The sequence below is a fragment of the Chiloscyllium plagiosum genome, unplaced genomic scaffold (genome assembly GCF_037043375.1).
Source record: "Chiloscyllium plagiosum isolate Xiang-an unplaced genomic scaffold, Cpla_swu_hap1 HiC_scaffold_10, whole genome shotgun sequence".
Taxonomy (NCBI): domain Eukaryota; kingdom Metazoa; phylum Chordata; class Chondrichthyes; order Orectolobiformes; family Hemiscylliidae; genus Chiloscyllium; species Chiloscyllium plagiosum.
In genome coordinates, this window is record NW_028270148.1 from 6376836 (window position 1) to 6396499 (window position 19664).

At 42.4% G+C, this 19664-nt stretch overlaps 1 pseudogene across 1 annotated transcript in view; it reads left to right on the forward strand.

Annotated features, from left to right (window-relative positions):
- LOC122552555 (immunoglobulin superfamily member 3-like) overlaps positions 1 to 19664 on the forward strand; it is a 92325-nt pseudogene that overhangs the window by 68013 nt on the left and 4648 nt on the right. The window contains exons 8-10 of the transcript XR_015758332.1: positions 10202 to 10546; positions 15990 to 16109; positions 16991 to 17055. The product of XR_015758332.1 is annotated as an immunoglobulin superfamily member 3-like (transcript). The remainder of the gene's footprint in view (positions 1 to 10201; positions 10547 to 15989; positions 16110 to 16990; positions 17056 to 19664) is intronic.

A 19664-nucleotide genomic window follows, 5' to 3' on the forward strand; every position in this document is an offset into this window, starting at 1 on the left:
GAGCTACAGGGAAAGGCTGAACAGGCTGGGGTTGTTTTCCCTTGAGGGTCGGAGGCTGAGGGGTGACCTTATAGAGGTTTACAAAATTATGAGGGGCATGGATAGAATAAATAGACAAAGTCTTTTCCCTGGGGTTGGGGAGTCCAGAACTAAAGGGGATAGGTTTAGGGTAAGAGGGGAAAGTTGATGAGTTGATGATCATTAAGCTGTAAATTCCTCTGATACCCCTATGGCAGGCAAGAAGAGTGGGAAATGTTAACTCGCTTTCTCTAAAAACAGATGCTGCCAGACCTGTAGAGTTTCTCCAGCACCTTGTGCTTTCATTTCACATCTCTCCTCAGACCCAAGCTGCTATAAGAGGATCTCAGTATCACTGGATTCCAATGTTTCTCTCCCCAGATCACCTCCTTTCCAGTTTATTTCCTCTAAAACAAAGTGCCATGCCAGTTCCTCAAGTGTCTGCACCTTCTCAGCTCTGTCAGGTAAAGGTACCTTTGGTTCATTCACCAATTCAATTAACCTGCGTTTGGAAAACTCCTTGAAGGCTATCAATGAAAACACTGTAATGTGTAGGAAATCTTTTGCCAGTTCTAGAACCAAGGCTTCAATGCAGAAGCAAACCTTACGCCTTCCTTCACTTGCTTTGTTCACTAATAACACACCCAAATCCTCATTGCTTCTCTTTTAAATCATTCCTGGCCAAGCCCCCTAACCTTATTCCTCTTCCCTGGTATTGCTCTAGAAATCATGACCCACCCAGGAGGCATCACAAACGGTCACGATTTTAAGAAGCACGCAAATCCCACTTTTATCTCTATTTTGGAACCAAAATCACAGAGAGCACTGACCAGTGGCCAGAACATCACAAGAATCACTACTCATTGCAGATGAATGGACTACACCAACTCATGAACACTTACAAATCTTCAACATATCGCTCTACTGTTTAAAATTCTAACTCTGTTATAAACTCCTCTTGCATATATCGCTAGACAGGCAAAGACAGAATAAACATGGATGTGATGGATAGAGGGGAAGACTGGGAAAGCAGTTGACTGATCCCATTTCCCAGAGTTCTCTGAGATAGTCCTTGTGGCTGGTGGCCACATGCTTTTCCTTGATGCTCCCTGTCTAATGCCTTTCACTGGTTTGAAGCAGATTCAGGGAGTCTGGCTCACACTCTGGATCCACTCACTGTGGGATCAGTGTGATGATCTCCGCTTGAGAGTCACCATAAAAACTCAATGATTTCTCTTCAGTTCACTGAAGAACATGTGTCATTAATCTAAGCTTATGTTAATTTCTGCGTGCAGACAAATAACATCAGAATCTGTCCAATTTTATCCATATTTTCCATTAAATCTGTGATAGCGCATCTGCATTTTGATGACCCCCCCCCCCCCAACATATACAATATGTGAATAAAAAGTACGTAACATAAGATTCCGATGAAATAGTCCCTTTTTTCTTTAAATCATTCCAAACATGTAAGAGGATTGTGATCCATGTACATAACTGTCTCCGACACATTGTTCTTCAAAGAAACATTAAAATATTGTCAGGCCAGTACCAAGCTCAATAATTCTCTTTCAGTGGTGGAGTATTTTCTCAGGTGAGTGTTGAGTTTCTTTGAAAACAATTCAACTGGCCATTCAAATCAATCATCATCTTCCTTTAGCAGCACAGATTCAACTCCTATATCGAGGGCATCAATTGTAACTTTGAAGGGTTTCAAAAAATTTGGTGTAGCTTCAACTTGTGCAGTGTTAACACTGCTTTTAAATTGTCAAATGTCTCCTGGCATTGTTCCCGCCACCGAAATTTTGTGTTCTTCATTCGTAAATCTGTTAGCTGTGCCACCATGCTGCTGAAGGTTGGAACAAACACCCAGTAGAATCCGCTTTGTCCCAAAAATCAAAGCACCTCTTTCTTTGAGGATGACCGTGGAAATTCCTTGATGGCTTTCACCTTCACATTCCTTGGAGTCAGCCTTCCATGTCCCATGTTATGTCCCAAGAACGTCACCTCTGATTTGAGAAGTCTGTTTGCTTTAACTTTACTACCAGATTTCCTGCTCATAGTTGTTGAAAGAGCTCTGCCAACTGTACCACGTCATCTTTCCATGACTCACGAAAGATCACTACACCATCCAGATAAACTGCACAGTTTTCTTTCATCCAGCCATAACTCTGTTCATGAGTCTTTGGAATGTGACTGGTGTGCTCTTAATTCCAAAAGGCATCACTTTGAATTGAAATAGCCCATTTGGGGTGACAAACATGGAAACTTCTTTTGCTCTCTCTGATAAAGGTACCTGCCAATAACCACGTAATAAGTCAAACATTGTGATGTAACTGGCTTGTCCAATGTTCTCTATACAGTCCTTCAATCATGGCATTGGATATGAGTCTGATTTTGTTACGGCATTAACTTTCCGTTAGGACACACAAAATCATTGAGTCCTGTCAGGTTTCGGAACTAACATGATCGGCTAACTTCTACCTTTCTGACCCAGGTTCGATGATATCTTCGTTGAGCATCACATTCACTTCCTTCTAGACCTGTGTGTTTTTGAAAGGATTAATTCTGTAGGAGTGTTGTTTTATTGGACCAGCATTCCCAACTTCCACCTCATGTACATCAGTATTAGTCCTCCCTATCTAATTCTTGCATATGTCATCATATTGCTGCAATAAACCTTTCAACCAGGCTCTTTGCTCATGAGACAGACAGTTCACTAATCTATCCCACTCCTCAAAGACTTGCTCATTATTTAAGGTACTTTAAGGCACATCAAACTTCATGATATCTGGATTTGATTCCTTACTCTGCAGGGTTGTAACTAACACCTGTTTTTCCAGCTCCGTGTCTATCATAATAAGGTTTCTATATATTCACATCACATACTTGATACGTTTTCTTTCTGTCTGGCATCTTTACCAGATACTTTACCTGACTTAATATGTTTTCTCAATTTGATATTTTCTCAATTTGATTTTTTCTCCTACTAGTAACAATCTTAATATGTCGTCCCCATGGGAAAATGTCCAAATTTTAGATGTCTTATTTGCCATCTGCTTCATTCTATGCTATGACCTCTTCTGCTGCTGTTTAGCTAATGCACCTACTCAATTTAATCTCTCCCTCAACTCAGATACATAATGCAAGCGTGAGATCTCTAACTATGGTCCTGTTAATTTTTCTTTAATTAATTTCAAAGTCCCTCTCACTTCATGTCCAAAATTAACTCAAACAGAGTAAACTGACTTAATTCATTTGGGGCAGCTCAACTGGCAAACTGGGATACTTTACCCCAATCATTTGGGTAATCCTGACAGTACGCTCTTAACATGGTCTTCAGGGTCTGATGCCACCTTTCCAAAGCTCCCTGGGATTCAGGATGGTACAACTTGATTAAAAGTGCTGTATGGTCAGCTAAGCACTCCAAATTGAATTGCCTCCGGAAATCTGGTCGACACATCCATTACGGTTAGCAAGCACTGGTTCCCACTTTTAGTTTTCCGGAGGGGACCTACACAATCAATTATAACACAGGAATTGTCGACAAATGTGGTGGTTTTATTACTGCCTCTGGCTTACCTACTATTTGGCACATATAACACATACGGCAGAACGTAACCACATCCTTGTGCAGTCCAGGCCAATAGAAATGCTTTTGTATCTTAGCCTGAGTCTTCTTCACACCTAGGTGACCTCCTTCTGGTAATTTATGCGCAACTCGCAACATTTCCTGACTGTACGCTACCTGCAATACAACCTGGTGCACTTCCACCCAATTCTCCTCTGCACTAACCTGCCGTGGTCTCAATTTTCATCTCAGGATAATACTGTCAGGAATATAATCTGATTCCTTTACTAAGTATGCATCTATTGTCTAGTCTTTCTGTTGTTATTCCATTAACCTTTCAGGACTAAACACTTCTGCCTGACCCTCTACCTATTCAGCTTTTTCCAGCACCATTACATCAAACAGGATGTGCACTGACTGAACCTCAACTGCTTCATCTTTCTCTTTAGTTTTTGCTTCTTACTATGGCTTATGATAGTGGGACCTTGTTACTGCACAGTCTCGAAAAATTCCAGGGTATTTTTCTCTTAGCTCCTCAGTTCCCTGGTCTTCCCTTGGTTTCGCCACAATAAAGGGTGTCACTCCTATCTTGGATCCTGCTAAATCATTCCCCAAAACAAACGGTATTCCTGGAAATGACACTTTCAATTACTCCCATTGTAACTTCCCCAGTCTTGAGTGGGCTCTCCAAACTGATCTTACACAGGGGAACGCTAAATTTCTGTCCATCTATCTGACAAATTACCATTCTTCTTTCAGTTAACATGTCAAAAAGAGTGCAAATACATTCATCTCCTCTGATTAGAGAATGTTTAGAGACTGATTAGATCTCATATCTCTCAACATTATAACTTCTTTCACTTCTCCCCCTGTTCTTCCTGAGTAAACTTTACCCACAGGGATGAAGTCTTCATAGAGATCGGGTACTAACTCAAAAATCAACCCCTGCATAGGCTGTACACACTCCAGCAGCTCCTCGAATTTCTTGGAATTTGTTTACTATTTCCATGAAAACCACTGGCTTAGCCTCTTTTACCACATCTTTTCCCACAGTGCCTTTCTTTAACGACAAGCACTATGACTTTATGTGATTGTGACACTTTACCGAGTTGAAACACCTGAAGCTCTTCATCTCCTTTTCGCCTTCTTGGGCTTCAATTCTCACCTGTGGTAAACTATTACTAATGTGCTCTACTCTGTTTAGTAGTGTTGGATCTCCTCTCCTCCCAACTTCTATCCCTCACAGGATGAAATTCTTACTGGAAGTTTGCCTTACACCAATGCATATTCATCTGCCATCTCTGCCGTCTTCTCACTACCTGAACTTTCTGTTCATCCAAATGTTTAATTCTTTTGAACTTAACAAAAGTCTGACTTGGTTCCTTCTTTATGTTTCTGAACCCCGATCTATACACCTCTGGTAACAATTCATAAGCACTCAAAATAGCCTGTTTGGCATCTGCATAATCTCTTGACCCCTCATCTGACAGCGCTGCATATATCTCACTAGCTCTGCTGACCAGCTTAGTCTGAACTAGCATTACCCAAAGGTTCTCTGACCACTCCATCTCCCCAGCCAATTTTTCAAATGAAATAAAGAAGGCTTCAGTATCTTTCTCATCAAAATGTGGCAATATTCAGTGTGGATAGAGCTTCAAAATACCATGGGTAAAAAGACCCTCTTGGGAGTCATCTACAGGCCCCCAAACAGTAGTCTGGATGTCAGATGTAAGTTAAATCAGGAGCTGAAATCAGGTGTCACTACAGTTGTTATGGGGGATTTTAACATGCAGGTAGACTGGGAGAATCAGGATGGTATTGGGCCACAAGAAAGAGACTTTGTGGAGTGCCTCAGAAATGGATTCTTAGAGCAGCTGGTGATGGAGCCAACCAGGGAGAAGGCAATTCTGGATCTGGTATTGTGTAACGAACCAGAATTGGTCAGAGACCTCGAAGTGAAGGAGCCATTGGGAAGTAGTGACCATAATACAATAAGCTTCAATCTGCAATTTGAGAGGGAGAGGGTAGAGTCGGAAGTGACAGTACTTCTGTTGAATAAAGGGAATTATGGAGATATGAGGGAGGAGCTGGCCAAAGTTCAATGGTGCAATACCTTAGCAGGGATGACCGTGGAGGAACAATGGCGGATATTTCTGTGTATAATGCAGAAGTTGCAGGATCAGTTCATTCCTAAAAGGAAGAAAGATCCCAGGAGGAGGCATGGGCGGCCGTGACTGATGAGGGAAGAAAAGAAACATATAAAGTTAAAAGAGAAAAAGTATAACATAGCTAAGATAAGTGGGAAAACTGAGGACTGGGAAGCTTTTAAAGAGCAACAGAGGATTACTAAGAAGGAAATACGCAGAGGAAAAATGAGGTATGAAGGTAAACTGGCCAAGAATATTAAGGAGGATAGTAAAAGCTTTTTTAGGTATGTGCAAGGCAAAAAAATGGTTAGGACAAAAATTGGGCCTTTGAAGACAGAAACAGGGGAATATATTACTAGGAACAAAGAAATGGCAGAGGAATTAAATGGGTACTTCGGATCTGTGTTCACTGGGGAAGACACAAGCAATCTCCCTGAGGTAACAGTGGCTGAAGGACCTGAACTTAAGGGAATTTATATTTGCCAGGATTTGGTGTTGGAGAAGCTCTTAGGTCTGAAGGTTGATAAGTCTCCGGGGCCTGATGGTCTGCATCCCAGGGTACTGAAGGAGTTGGCTCGGGAAATCGTGGATGCGTTGGTGATTATTTTCCAGAGTTCAATAGATTCGGGGTCGGTTCCTGAGGATTGGAGGGTGGCTAATGTTGTACCACTTTTTAAGAAAGGTGGAAGAGAGAAAGCAGGAAATTATAGACCAGTTAGTCTGACCTCAGTGGTGGGAAAGATGCTGGAGTCTATTATAAAGGATGAAATTACTGCACATCTGGATAGTAGTAACAGGATAGGACAGAGTCAGCATGGATTTATGAAGGGGAAATCATGCTTGACTAATCTTCTTGAATTTTTTGAGGATGTAACTCTGAAGTTGGACGAGGGAAATCCAGTAGTTGTCGTGTACCTGGACTTTCAGAAAGCTTTTGATAAAGTCCCACACACAGGAGGTTAGTGAGTAAAATTAGGGTGCATGGTATTGGGGGCAAAGTACTAGATTGGATTGAAAATTGGTTGGCTAATAGGAAACAAAGGGTAGTGATAAATGGCTCCATTTCGGAATGGCAGGCAGTGACCAGTGGGGTACCGCAGGGATCCGTGCTGGGACCACAGCTTTTTACAATATATGTTAATGATATAGAAGATGGTATCAGCAATAACATTAGCAAATTTGCTGATGATAGAAAGCTGGGTGGCAGGGTGAAAAGTGATGAGGATGTTAAGAGATTACAGGGTGACCTGGACAAGTTAGGTGAGTGGGCAGATGCATGGTAGATGCAGTTTAATGTGGATAAATGTATGGTTATCCACTTTGGTAGCAAGAACAGGAAGGCAGATTACTACCTAAATGGAGTCAATTTATGTAAAGGGGCAGTACAGAGAGATCTGGGTGTTCTTGTACACCAGTCAATGAAGGCAAGCATGCAGGTACAGCAGGTAGTGAAGAAGGCTAACAGCATGCTGGCCTTCATAACAAGAGGAATTGAGTATAGAAGCAAAGAGGTGCTTCTGCAGCTGTACAGGGCCCTGGTGAGACCACACCTGGAGTACTGTGTGCAGTTCTGGTCTCCAAATTTGAGAAAAGACATTCTGGCTATTGAGGGAGTGCAGCGTAGGTTCACGAGGTCAATTCCTGGAATGGCAGGATTACCTTACACTGAAAGACTGAAGCGACTGGGCTTGTATATCCTTGAGTTTCGAAGATTGAGAGGGGATCTGATTGAGACGTATAAGATTATGAAAGGATTTGACACTCTGGCAGTAGGAAACATATTTCCACTGATGGGTGAGTGTCGAACCAGAGGACACAGCTTAAAAATACGGGGTAGACCATTTAGGACAGAGCTCAGGAGAAACTTCTTCACCCAGAGAGTGGTGGCTGTGTGGAATGCTCTGCCACAGGGGGCAGTGGAGGCCCACTCTCTGGATTCATTTCAGAAGGAGTTGGATAGAGCTCTCAAAGATAGTGGAATCAAGGGTTATGGAGATAAGGCAGGAACAGGATACTGATTAGAAATGATCAGCCATGATTATATTGAATGGCGGTGCAGGCTCGCAGGGCTGAATGGCCTACTCCTGCACCTATTGTCTATTGTCTATTAATATTTCAACATATTTGTATATATCACTACATTTTTACTTCATCTCCATCCTGTTAACGACTTTCTTGACTAATTTGCAACTTCTGAAGTTCAAATTCTCTCTCCCTTTCTCTCTCTTTTTCTTCCCTGTCTCTCTTTCTTTCTTTTTCTACTCTTTCTCTTCGTTCAGCTAAGAACATCTGTCTCTTTAATTTTCCTCTCTCTTTCTCTTCTCATGGCTCTTCTTTCCCTTTCTTTATCTTCTGACTCCATTTCTCTCAATTTCAATTTAAGTTTTTTCTAACTTTACTGCACTTGTCTATTTAATTGATACAGCTAAGTGCTTGACTAACTCCATTACAATTTCAGCTCTCCTTTTGTTCCTGATTAAACCTAATTCTAACCTATTTGCTAATTCTAAAAGTTGCCCTTCTCCTGTCTTTCTAAACTTTCTTGGCAAATTTGGGAAGCATCTCCAAACCCCAGAACATCTTTAGCCATCTTAAGAGCCATTTCTCTCACTTTTAATTTACCCAACCACAAGCAACCGAAAATAAACAAATTGTCTCACCTAAGATTTATTTAAAGATCTCGGACACTAATCAGTAAGTGTTTAAATCTGTTGGGATCTTTCGTAACCCAAATCTGTTCAAATCTGTCCAAATCTAGACTGCATCTGTCTAAACCTGTTCAAACTTTGGACCCAAGCCCCCAAACTGCTATGACACAGCAGTGAAGCTTGTCTGTTAATTAAACCAAACAGCCAGAAAAGCTTAACTTGTCATGTAATCTGTTAAAATATGAGTGACAGAGAACTCCCAAATTCCAGTATTTAAAGAAAATAATATCAATTTATTCTTTAATACTAAAAGTGAACATTAAACAACAACTATTCACAACTCCAACCTTCTTTATCTTATCTGCTTATTACCTGCCTCCAATTCTATAACAATATATTGTTCCAATAAAACACTTATTAAAATTACATCAACTTACTTTCGAAACCACACAGCAGCTGTTGATTTCGGTGTCTTTCTTCTTTCAGCTGAAGATCTCCCTGTGCCAACTTCTTTCTTTTCAGTGCAAACATGCTTCCTATGAAAAGGTACCTTTGATAGAGTGTGTTCCTTAATTTCTTGGATCTATGTTGATGGCAGTTGCTTTGTCCGATTTTCAAAATGCCTGGCTTTTTTATATCCCCAATATCGGAACATCTCATTGGTTTGAGGTTGCAAAACAATAAATTCAATATCAGTTGGGTTTCAGTATCCTTGGGCATAATTTAAACTGATTGGTTAAATTTGAGTTGTTGTCAAAACAGCAACCAACTCAGGTATCCATTTCACAGCTAAATGTTACATAGTTTCAACATTCAAGTACACTCAGACTGCTATCTCATCATACCACAGGTGCTTGTAAGACTCTCAGGGCAGAACAGCAGTCATTCTCTCTTAAATATACAGTATACACCTTCAACTTCATAACACCATTAACAACAAAATTGTTCTTAAAGTGTTTTACAAAATAGATATTGGGCAAAATCCAACAGAGGCAATAAATCAAACATGAAAAGAAATAACAGTCATGTTGGTCAAAATGTTGGGTTTAAAAATATTTGAAAGTTGGAGAGAAATCTAAGTAAGGGAACTGGTTGGAAAGAAGAGCATCAGTCAGCTAGAGACTTTAGTACCATTGAGGAGTTCGGAAGTGGGAGAGAATAGAGCGTTGTACAGGAAAGAACTCTGGATTTTAGATCTGGATGAGGCTGGAGAGATTGGTGAGTCAAAGCACTGCAGAGATTGAAATCTGAGGTCAGAAAATCAATTCAGTGAATTGAGAGCCAGCAAGAGACTCCAGAAATAGATGAGCAGGATCCAAGCCCAAATATTTGAGCTGGGACCTAGACTGGATAGATGTGAACAGATCGCTTTGATAGCATGAGGACTGGAGATTAGATGAAGGATCAGCAGCAGCAAGGAGCACAAATGGATCTGGAGGAGTTGTTTGCGGAGGGTTTTGATGACAGTAGGTCTGAAGAAACCACTAGTTCAAGGAGAGTGTTGGAGAAGAAATAAACAGGGACTGAGTCATTAGGAAAATAGGAAGGCAATATGGGGAGAAGACTGGGAGGATTCTGCAGTAATCAAGGAGGGAGAAGCAACAAGTTTGTGCCTGAGGAGGAAATGGCAGAGGCAGCTGAACATTGCATGTTAATCTTCAAATTAAAATAATCCTTGAGTCTTCCAGATTAGGCTGCTTGATAATAGGTCAAGATACTACCAAAGATAACATAAACTGATTTGTTTTTATGAAGTGTTTGAGATATCTAACAGGCTTCAGACTAATTTTAATTTATTCACACATTTTCTCTTCAAGATTCAAATCCCCCAGTCCTTCTCCAGTCTCAGAGCCTGGAAAGTGTCACCGAGGGTCACACTGCCCGGTTACAGTGCACCATGAGGAACGCCGCAGTAACACATACAGAAGTTTATTGGGTGCGGGAGCAAGCAGGGAATAGTATGGACTGGGTTTTAACACATGATGTGATGAACATAGCACATCGGACGTCAGGATTCCCTGAGCGATTCCTGTTTTCCAGAGACTCTTCCAGTAACAGCTTCATTCTGACCATCACAAACGTGCAGCCCAATGATACTGGGGTTTATCACTGTGAAGTATGTGGAAATATCAGTGGGACAGGAATCCAGCTATGTGTAACAGGTAAGTCCTCTTTACATGATACGAAATGATCTCTGATTGTGTGGGTGATGGACAGGCTGGGAAAGGGGGATCATTGTACAGTATTCATTTCACAATTTCAACTTTTGCCTCAAACTGATTTTCAAAATGACAACAACAACCTTTTTTTCACTTGAATTTCACATTGCTTATAATATATCAAATCAGCAACTGTAAATTTCACTTAGTACTCATGGGGAAAATATTTCTTATTGGCTAATTGTTGGTGGAACTTTGCAACTTATCACTTGGCAAATGAAAATCTCCGGACCCCAGCTATCCACTCCTGATTGGCTTGGTGTGGTTGTGGTGAGTCTGTTTGTCTGTCGAGGGGACACTCCTCAGGAAGGGGCAGGCTAGTCTATGTTTCTCCACTCATGAGGGACAGTGAGCTTTGGGCTGAAGCCCCCTGAGGGAGAGAACGAGCTGCTTCAGGGACTCTAACTGGTTAGCATCCTGTTCAGCAAGGCCCACTCTCAATGTGGGAGCTCCAAGACAGCCATTTGACAGATGGCCTTTAACACAAGAGGAAATTTGTGTCAGTGATATCTCATAGTATCCATCTTCTTAATCTAAAGGATGTCCTGTTGGAGGACCTTGCTCAAGAATGCTGCTCTATACGGAGCACCCTGATGAAGGGGCAGCACCAAGTGGATCATTGTGGAGTCCAGAAAGGAAAGGGAGCACAGGTCACTTCATCCAGCTTGTGGGTTTTCATCAGGCACCAGAGGTGTCAGGGAGGGGGAGAGAAGTTTGTGAGGACAGGAAACTGGAGGAGATCTGTTGACAAAAAGGTTCCACAAATGAAGCACATTATTACCTTCAATGCACTGTCAGCGAGACGTGGGAGATGATGCAGAGGAACAGACAGATGACCAGTAACCTGTTGCTGTGGAGGCTCACATCTTCAATCAGTGCTGTGCTTCCACTCACTCTCATTTTAATTCTCACTCCCACTCTGACCACGACCTCAAACACTGTCTCAATGAAACTTAAAATCAGCTCCAGGGAAACCATTTCATCATTTGACTGGGGAACTTACAATGCTGCAAACTCAAACTTGACCAGGTCTAAATTCATCTGTCCTCTAACCTCAGATGGAATCATTGATAGCCTTATTTCTAGAAATCCTGATGAAATCCTTGGCTCTGTTGCCTCTTCGTTCTGAACAGCAGATGCTTATCATGATGAAATGTAATCCTCTTTTTATTTCAAAATGCCCAGTCACCAGACTAATTACCTTGATCTTGCTCTACACTTTATGGCTCTTCAGTGTCTCCAGTGGATATTCTGTAGGACTTCCCTTTACAGTGCCTTTGGCACAACCATTTTATCATTTCAAATCAACACTTTTTCAACTCTTGTTAAATGCTGTTTCTGTTTGGGGTACCTTTCCATAACTTGGCTTGCTCAACTATATGTTATGATCACTTGCAGACAATGTTGTCTCATGTATTGACATTTCTTGCTGTAGACAATACCTTGATTTCTTTCACAAGAAAGGAATCTTTTGCTTGATCCACTACTGTTTTGGGAGTGTACCTGCCGTTGTTTGTACCTCATCTGGAACACAGGCTATACCACTGTCATATCTGATCAGTGTAATCCTGAAGCTCTGTCTGCACAGTAGCATCTTTGTCATGCTTTTCAAACCTAATAATACATGATCAATCTTGACCTGAAATTTCACTCTCACAATGTAATCTGCGAAACGTTCACACCCCTATGGAACTGCCAATGTTCCTGCCTCAATGATTGTGTAACAGTGTTCAATGCCCAACAAAGCTCTTGACATAAGATAATCTGGTTTTTATGTTGGCACATGGAGAAGGAATAACTTTTAATCCTATGGACGATGTATCCACAGCTACAAAAATGAAAAAGCGCAGATTGGAATGCACTAAAACATCAGGACAGAGTAGCTTTACATGAATACTTCAAAAGCTGCAGTCTGTTTGTTACTTCAGTACTAAAGAGTCGAACAGTCAGACAGCAATGATACAGTCCCTTCACTCTAACTTGTCCATGCTGACCAGGTATCCAAAATTGAACTACTGTTAGATGCCTGTGTTTCACCTATGTCTCCTTAAACCTTTCCTATCCAAGTAGCTATCCAAATGCCTTTTCAAAGTAACATTTCAAAGCCTCTACTACTTCCTCTGGCTCTCATTGCATATACGCAGCGTCCTCTGCAACAAAAGGTTGCTCCTCAGTTCCTAAATTATGCAGCTTGTTCTTAAAACTCAAACTCTCCAGTGTGGCAACATTCTTATAAATGGTTTCTGCACAACATCCTTCCCATAGCAGCATGAAAAGAATCATATGTAGTACTCTAAACGTTGCCTCACAAGTCTTGTAGAGCCGCAACATGTCATCCCAAGCTCTATTATGGTTTGAGTAAGACAAGCTGAGTTATAGATTAATTTTCTCTGATTCACCATGCCTCAAAAGCATTCTATCTTACTTACGGACATCGGTGCTGGAAATTCACTGATAGACCTTGTCTTCCTTTGATACACCATGAATCCTAGTTCTTGGAAAATGCTAGCTTAGAATGTCATCACCTGCCATTTCCTTATTTCAAGGACTGTGACCAGTGGTGTGCCACAAGGATCAGTGCTGGGCCCACTGCTTTTCGTCATTTGTATAAATGATTTGAAGAGGAGGTATGGTTAGTAATTTTGAATATAACAAAATTGGAGGTCTAATGGACAGTGAAGAAGTTTACCTCAGAGTACAAGAGGTTCTCGATCAAATGGGCCAATAGGCCCAAGAGAGGCAGATGCAGTTTAATTTAGAGAAATGTAAGGTGTTGCATTTTGGAAAGACAAATCAGGGCAGGATTTCTCCACTTCATGGGAATATCCTGGGAGTGTAAGTGAACAAAGAGACCTTGGAATACAATTTCATAGTTCCTTAAAAGTGGAATCACATGTAGATAGGACAGTCAAGAAGGTGGTTAGGTATGCTTGCCTTCACTGGTCAGTGCATAGAGTATAGGATTTGGGAGCATGCGTTGCGGCTGTACAGGACATTGGTTAGGCCACTTTTGGAATACTTCATGCAAATCTGGTCTCTGTCCTATAGCAATGATGTAATGAAACTTAAAAGAGTCAGAAAAGATTTACAAAGATGTTGCCAAGTCTGCAGGGTTTCAGCTAAAGAGGGTGGCTGAATAGGCTGGGGCTAATTTCCCTGGTGTGTCGGAGGCTGAGAGATGACCTTATAGCGGTCATGAGGGGCATGGATAGGATGAATAGTCAAGGTCTTTTCCTTGGGGTGGGGCATCCAAAACTCAAGGGCATAAGTTTAAGGTAAGAGGGAAAGATTTATAAAGGACCTAAGGGGCAACACTTTCATGCAGAGCATGGTGCGTGTATGGAAATGAGCTGCCAGAGGAAATGGTAGAGGCTGCTATAATTACAACACTTAAAAGGCAGCTGGATAGGTGTAAGAAGAGGAAGTGTTTAGAAGGATATGGGCCAAATCCTGGTAAATGGGACTAGATTTATCTAGACTACCTGGTCGGCATCAACAAGTCGGACCAAAAGATCTGTTACTGTACTGTACAGTTCCATCAGGCTATGACCCAGTGAGTAGGGCCTGCATTCCGTTTGTGTTGACACGTTCCTCAGCCTTTGATTATGTTCCCCCTTCATGTTGCCACACATGAGGATGTCCTCATAACTCCGTTGTTATCCTGAATGAGATCCACACAAAATCTCAGTCCTCCACTTGTCTTTACAACAGTTATTAATGCTGAGAACCATTCTCTCTGCAATTTTACCGTGGTATGACCCCACTATCAATCATGGTGTCCAACTGAGGGATTACTTTTCCCTTCAGAGGGTGAGGAATCTTCCAGGTAGTGCATAAGCTGATTGGTTTAGTGTCTTCTGACTGAATAATGTGATACCCCTGCCTTAGTTTACCTAAATCTATAACTACCTTTTGAAATGTTTGCTGACATTCTCCTACCTTCATTCTGATGTATTCGACCCACTCTTTCTCAGAGACCTGGGCACATATTGACATTTCTGCTCAGCAATGAGACAGGCAGCTTGTCCTGGAGACATAATGCTTCAGTGCAATGTCACTCACTGTGAGTAATCTTCACTGTGATCAGTCCTCACTCCCGAGGATCTCTGCCTCCTGGTCCTTGGAGATGTTTCTGACTCTCACTGACTTCAACTGAGGCAAGCTGTCAGCCCGCATTGAAACAGCTGTGTCACGTTTCCATCCTGTTTCAAAGCCTTGCACCTTCAAGTTAATGGTTCAGACTCTCTTTGACTTGTTTCACAGATGCAGGCTTCACCTTTTGTTCTTTATCTTCTTGAACTCCTCCTTGTTGAATGACTTCCACTTCTCTGGTCATGCGCCTTTTGCAGGAACTAATCTGTTTTCAAGTGAAGGCACTGTTTGCACACAGTATTTTCTCAAGCAGCCAAACTGAACACACACAGAGCTCTCCATTACCCCCTGCTGGACTGTCATTGCACTTCTGATGGTGTTTGGCTCGATACAATGTCTAATTAAATTCAGCCAATGATGTCCGTTACTACCTTTCTGAAGTGTGAGCTTTTGGGTGGGTATCAATACCAGATTGAAACCTGGCCCTCTACTCATATCAGAAAATTCTCAAAATTTCCTGACGGAACTGATGATTGTGGAGCCTGATGTCTAGGAGAAAATGAGGACTGCAAACGCTGGAGAGCAGAGACAAAGAATGTGGTGCTGGAAAAGCACAGCTTGTCAGGCAGCATCCAAGGAGCAGGAGAGTCAATGTTTCAGACATAAGCTATTCATCAGTTCCTCATTCCTGATGAAGGGCTTGTGCCCAAATATCGATTCTCCTGCTCCTCGGATGCTGCCTGACCAGCTGTGCTTTTCCAGCACCACACTCTTCGAGATTACCTGTTCTAACAGGACATTCTTGAGGTCAAACACCTCGTTTTAAAGGGTGCTTCATCTTCCTTCAGGGTTCAGGCATGTATTTTGTGGACTGTGGGAGAAGATATTGCTTTAAACCAAAGAAACTGTGTGAGAAGGTGTTTGCAGTTTTAATAAATGTTACTGCAACACATGAAACATTGCCTGAAGTAGCGAGCAGAGAATGCTCATCTCGTCGGCATGTCATAAAGCAAACGATGTGTGTGAGATTTTGATGGGGACTAGAACTTGGCTGCTCAGAGTTTTTCTCTTTTCATCAAATTACAAAGGCCCTGGGAATACTGGGACTTGATTTGAGCTCCCTTCCCCAGTGAGGTACATCATCGTCATGGGCCTTCTACAGAGAAGTATAAATAGTGCTGTCATGTGTATGTGTGTAAAGAGTGATCACACAACCACCAATCACTGGTGACCACCACTTCTGACCAAGCAGATGTTCCATTTAACAGCTTAAACATGTCATTTCTTTTCATAGAAATAACTCACCTTTGGAAGACAAAACTTGTGTGGTTCATTCTGGGAGGTCTGTTTGGAATTAGTGGATTAATTTTATTCATTGGATACACATGTCTGAGAAAAAAGCAGTCCTCTACATGTGAGTCAATCATTCACTTTGTCTTCATTATCGTAGATGATCCTGTTTGATTCATTCATGGAATGTTGGCAGTTTCCTTCCCAAACAGGCATTTACAACAATCAAAGGCAGTTTCACGGTCACCGCACTGAGACTAGGATTCAATTCCACAACTTGTTTTAACGATAAGTTGAACTGAAATTTCACCATGTGCTCTGCTGGGTTTGGAAACCATTGCACCTTAGAGTTATGAGATACAGGTAAAGACATCATAATCCCACTGGACTGTAGGGCTGTTCTCTCATTAAAGAGAAATAACTCAGGGTGATCTAAACTGAGGGTCAACTTGCCTCAGATGAGGTGACAGCTTGAGAAGGAGAGTCTGACATCGTGTCCTAAACTGCTGGTGTCAATGCGCACCAGAAATCAGCTGTCTAGCCATCTGAGCAAGCCAACACCTAATAATGAGTGAGTGGTGGAGAGGATTAGATAACATTAACAGTAGTAGTCAGGTGACAGATGCTGAAGAATGAAGTGGTACTCTATCCCAGAGATGTCCTATCTCCCAGTCCATTCAGTGTTACTGTGTAAAGATAGGAAACTTTATAGAAACCTCCCAGGGTCCAATGACAGTCACTCTGAGAGGAAAGAAACCAAGCTGCAAGTTATCTTCAGAAACATACAAATAGAGATCCAAAACTGAAACCTATTCCCAGAGCCTGGGTCTCTGGATCCCTGTAGAACAGTAACATTATCGCTCTGCCCCCATCTGCCCGACTAGAATAGAGAAGACCAGAATAAAGTGTTCAGTAAGCTGGAAATGGAGAGATTGTTTGGCAGCAGATCAATGTAGTGAAAATGACTGGAACTGATGGCGGGGTGTCTGATCATTGCTTTCACAGCACAATCCGGAACAGCTGATGATCCGGACACAACTGCAGGCTACGAAAATGTGAGAACGCCACAGGTGAGATCAGGTGGTTTTTGAGGATGTTGGATTCTGTGATGGGAAGGCTCAGTCTGATGGGATACGTTCTGACCAGTCTTTTGTCACTGAGGGCTGGATTGGTGTGATGGAGTGGGAGGTATGACACTGATCACTTCCCAACTTTAAAAGCCCAACCCCCTTCACTTGTACTCAAACCTACAGGATGTGGTGAAGCAATACAAGAGACCAATACAGTTATCCTACCTCAGCATCAAGAGTCACACCCACCTAAACCTCCAAGGGGCCTGAACTGATTGTGGATAATTATACACCAGAAGATAAAGAGTCCTGCCTTTTTCTCCATAACTCTTGAACCCATTAGTAATTGAAAATCTCTTAGATGTCTCTCAGCTTACCTTAAATACACCCAATGACTTGGCCTCTTCATCGCTCTGTGATAATAAGTTCCCTAGATACACCACGCTCTGGATGAGTAAATTCCTCCCCATCTCAGTTCAAAAGAGTCGTCCTTTCACCCTGAGGCTACGGCCTTGGGTCCTAGTCTATTAGTGGAAACATTTTCTCCACACCCACTCCATCCAGGCCTCTTACTATTCTGTAAGTGTCAATCAGATCCCCCTTATTATTCCCAACTCCAACGAGTACAGACCCAGAGTCCTCATTCCCTCCTAAGATGCCAAGCTCGTCATCTCTGGGTCACTCATGTAAACCTCTTCTATACACCATCCAATACCGGCTCATTTCTTAGAGATGGGGCTCAAACCTGCTCACAATATCCCAAATGCAGTCTGACCAGAGTCATAGAGTCATAGAAATGTACAGCATGGAAACAGACCCTTCGGTCCAACCTGTCCATGCCGACCAGATATCCCAACCCAATCTAGTCTGACCTGCCAGCACCCAGCCCATATCCCTCCAAACCCTTCCTATTCATATACCCATCCAAATGCCTCTTTTATGTTGCAATTGTACCAGCCTCCACCATATCCTCTGGCAGCTCATTCCATAAACGTACCACCCTCTGCATGAAAACATTGCCCCTTAGGTCTCTTTTATATCTTTCCCCTCTCACTCGAAACCTATGCCCTCTAGTTCTGGACTCCCCCACCCCATGGAAAAGACTTTGTCCATTTATCCAATCCATGCCCCTCATAATTTTGTAAACCTCTATAAGATCACCCCTCAGCCTCTGACGCTCCAGGGAAAACAGCCCCAGTCTGTTCAGCCTCTCCCTATTGCCAACCCTGGCAACATCCTTGTAAATCTTTTCTGAACTCTTTCAAGTATTACAACATCTTTCCAATAGGAAATAGACCAGAAATGCACGCAATATTGCAACAGTGGCCTAACCAATGTCCCGTACAGCAGCAACATGACCACCCAACTCTTGTACTCAATACTCTGACCAATAAAGGAAAGCATACCAAAGCTTTCTTCACTATCTTATCTACCTGCAACTCCACTTTCAAGAATCCATGAACCTGCACTCCAAGGTCTCTTTGTTCAGCAACACTCCCTAAGACCTTACCATTAAGTGTATAAGTCCTGCTAAGATTTGCTTTCCCAAAATGCAGCATCTCGCATTTATCTGAATTAAACTCCATCTGCCACTTCTCAGCCCATTGGCCAATCTGGTCCAGATCCTGTTGTAATCTGAGGTAACCCTCTTCGCTGTCCACTACACCTCCAATTTTGGTGTCATCTGCAAACTTACTAATTGTACCTCTTATGCTCGCATCTAAATTATTTATGTAAATGACAAAACGTAGAGGACTCGCGCCGATCCTTGTGGCACTCCACTGGTGACAGGCCTCCAGTCTGAAAAACAGCCCTCCACCACCACTCTCTGTCTTCTACCTTTGAGCCAGTTCTGTATCCAAGTGGCTAGTTCTCCCTGTATTCCATGAGATCTAACCTTGCTAATCAGTCTCCTATGGGGAACCTTGTCAAACTCCTTACTGAAGTCCATATAGGTCACAGCCTTATACAGACTCAGCATTACATCTCTATCTGCTGTTCATTTCCAGCCTGCTTGAAATAAATATTAACATTGCATTTGGCTTCCTAACCGCCAACTGAACCTGCATGTTAACCTGAAGAGAATCCTGAACGTGCTGCAGAACACATTCACTGCTTAGAAACTAGCCTACACCGGCAAGAGAACAGGATGGAGGGTTTATGAAGAACATAAGGAACAGGAACAGGAGAAGGCCGTGCAGCCCCTCTAGCCTGCTCTACCATTCAATAGCATCATGGCAGATCACTGAATCTTTGGTGAAAGGGCAGGTGTTATTTGAGGATACTCTCATTTCCGAGGAATGGCACCCCCTCCAAGAGGAACAAGGAGCAATGGAGACTTCCATTTCACCAAGGGCCTCCTGCCCCTCCACGTCATCCTTTTTATCCCCATGGATGGCTGAAATGGATATCCAGGACTCGATAAGCCGAGGGCCACAGTGGGCACTGTGTACACCTTTCCAATCTAATCTTTCACATCCTCAGCTCATGAAAGATGACCTTATAACTTCATGTTTTGAGCCTCTGGCTGGGACCATGAAACCTGCTCTGAGACAATTCCTCGTCCCCTCAGCTGATTGAGATTTGATGCACATCCCTGAATTTTATTT